Below are 3032 nucleotides of genomic sequence, written 5' to 3'. Positions count from 1 at the left end.
TCACCCGGCCTGTGACCGAGCGTTTCTATCTCTGGCACCCGACCCCTTGTGGAGTCTCCAAACCCAGCAGATCCCTGCGGTGTGCTCCCGCGCCGCTCCTCCTGGGGGAGGAAGGGGCGTCTCCCCGGATATGCTGCTTGTTGGGTCCCTGCTGGAGGAGCAGTGGCTCGACTGGCCCGGGATCACAGTTTATGGCAACCCCGAGCCGAGAGCCCGCACCTCGGCTCCATCTCTGCAGCCGGCTTCCCCGCTCCGATACCTGGGAGCTCTGCCACACTCAGGCACCCCCGGTCTTTCTGTGACCCCGAGTGTCCTGAGACCACACTGTCCCGGGAGGATTCCACCCCCCGCTTAGCCACTGCAGCGACGTCCCTCAGCGGAGCCGGCTTCTAAAAGTTCTGATTTTGTGCTCCGTGGCTCTAGCACTTGCCAGAAGCGGCCGACGGAGGCCCCCTCCCCCGCTGTCTATCCTCCCGAATATCGCCTCGGATGCACTTCTCCGCACGTCCTACCTTCCAGTAAGTGGTCGCTTCTCTGTTCAGAGAGTTGTTGCTACTCTCCTCTTCGATCTCCTGTTGAGTTCGTAGGTGTTCAGAATGGTTTGATCCCTCTTCAGCTGAATTCCTGAGACCAGACGAAATCCAGGTCTCCTACTCCTCCGCCATCTTGCTCCGCCCCCGATTCTGGGAATTTTTATTTTCTGAAGAATCAATGTCAAAATACCATCCTATCCCTTAAAGGAGGTTTGTTTGATTATTTTGAAGTTTTTTTTTTTTTTAATTTATTTGAGACAGAGAGAGAGTAAGAGCCAGCATGGCGGTGGCGGGGGGGAGGGGCAGTAGGAGAAGGAGAGAGAATCTTTAAACAGACTCCATGCTGAGCGCAGAGCCCAGTGCAGGGCTCAATCCCAAAAACCCTGAGTTCATGAGCCGAAACCAAGAGTCAGATGCTTAACTGACTGAACCACCCAGGCGCCCCTGATTATTTCAAAGTTCTAAATTCAGTATTTAGTGTTCCAACATGTTAGATTTTTAGGAGATTTGAATAACTTCTAAGCATGAAGGGGAATTTCCTGCTGAGTTGACCTGACAGCAAAACAGTGAACCCTTCTCTTAGTAAGCAGAAGAAAATTCATCTTATATTAGTTGACTTCAACTAAGGGCCATGGCAGTTGAGTAGCTCATTTGTAAGTCTTTCTCTTTATAGTTAAGTGGGGAAACAGGATTAAAGGGAATGAGCAATTTTCAGGTGGCACAGAGTTGGAAGTGTCTGATGGACTGGGAAGGACCTCTGTAATTATTCTTCCCCCAGAATATAAAGTTTGAAGCATATCTAGGTGTCACTCCAGTACTATGCTCTTTCTTCAAAATCCATCAGATAGCAGCTTAGTAATTAATTGCTAAATATCTAGTATGTGTTGAGTGTTTTACAGGGTCTGGTAAAAATAAGATCTCTAGAAAAAGAGTTAACACATACCTAGATAGGCGAAATGAGCTTTTAAAAAAGAGTAAGACAAAGCAATGAAGAAAAGTAAAAGATGAAAGCAAGTTGGTAAAGTGCTAATGTGCCTCTCAGGACTTGGGATGAGATGTGAGTGGGAGCTGGAATATGCAAAGGGGGCTTTGTGGTGGATATGGAATCGGATGGGCTTGGAGTAATAGAAAGGGGAGAACATTCCAAATGGAGAAAATAACACAAGGGTAAGTGGGAGGGGTATGCTTATCCCATTTGCTCAAGCCTCCACTTTCAGTTTGGAAACTATTAGATTCATCAATGCTAACAAGGCTCAAGGGCAAGGTCAATATTCCGTCCCCACGTATGTTTAATATAATGGCACTTCTTGGCCATAGACCTTCATCTCCCCAAGTACCAGTGGCCAGGTCTCTAGGGATGTATGTTTAGATTCAGGCTTCCTGACAACTGTGTACTTTGCCTATCCCCTCCAACTCTGCCCTCCATCCCTACCCAAACCTGGAATGCTTTAGGAAAAAAAAAAAATAGTAGTAGTGTCAAGAAACTAGCTCAGGTTTACAGTGTTGAGCAAATTTTAAAAAATACACTCTTGTCCTCTCCCAAAGCATTTCATTGTCAACAATCCAGTCTCAGAAATTATTATTTGGAGAGGGAAAAAGAAAATTGATTGTATCGATCATTACCTCATAGAATTTGGCTCTCTGTCTTTATTCTAGAGACTAAAAGGAAAGATGTATATTTGGAAGAGAAGACATGAAAGATAATCCTTAAAGTGGAACCACTTTTTTTTTTTTGACACAATGAGAGGACAGAATGATGTGACTCTATAAAGATCTCCTTCTAGTTATTTTGGTTTCTGAGCAGATTTAAATAATATCCAATATTATGTTTCTCCCATGATGATCAACTTAAACAGTCAGACAGAGTTTGCAGCAAGTGTAATACACACAGGCACACACAAACATATACACACACATAACCAGGCTATATTTGGGTGTCTATTCAATTTGCTACCAGTGGGTACTTTCATTTAAAATATGCCCCCATTCCATGCTCAGTGTCCTGGTGGCTGGGTTTCTAATTATTGCATTTCTGTCTGCTGCTTTGATTTGATTTCATTTGACTAACTTTGTTGTAAAGGAATTTATTTTCACTGCTTAAGGTATCAATGCACTTTCTTTCTCTTTAGAAGAGTAGACATCTCAAGTATTATTGGTAAATTTATGCATTATTAGCAACCCAGTGAATTTATTTTCAGCCTCTGAGATGTTCAGAGCTGTTTAAGATGCAGAAAAAAAATGCTTATTTTTACTTATGTGAATAAAAAGTCACTCACCACAACTTTTAAATAGTAGCTAAAACTTTAAGTTTTATGCCTTCACGGCTGTAAATTTCAATTATTCCCTTTATCCATATGTACAGAGATGAGTTTTTAAGAAGTGAAATGGTGTAATTAAAAGCACCTGCCATAAAAAAGCTCCATATTCTTCTCGTTTGAATGTGGTCTATGGATAGTCATGCCTGAATCAGTAAAGAAAAAGAAGGCGAAAAGGAGTATT

The sequence above is a fragment of the Callorhinus ursinus genome, unplaced genomic scaffold (assembly GCF_003265705.2).
Source record: "Callorhinus ursinus isolate GAN/ISIS: 27379988/994484 unplaced genomic scaffold, GSC_fseal_2.0 scaffold2, whole genome shotgun sequence".
Classification (NCBI taxonomy): domain Eukaryota; kingdom Metazoa; phylum Chordata; class Mammalia; order Carnivora; family Otariidae; genus Callorhinus; species Callorhinus ursinus.
Note: the sequence above shows the minus strand (reverse complement) of the source record.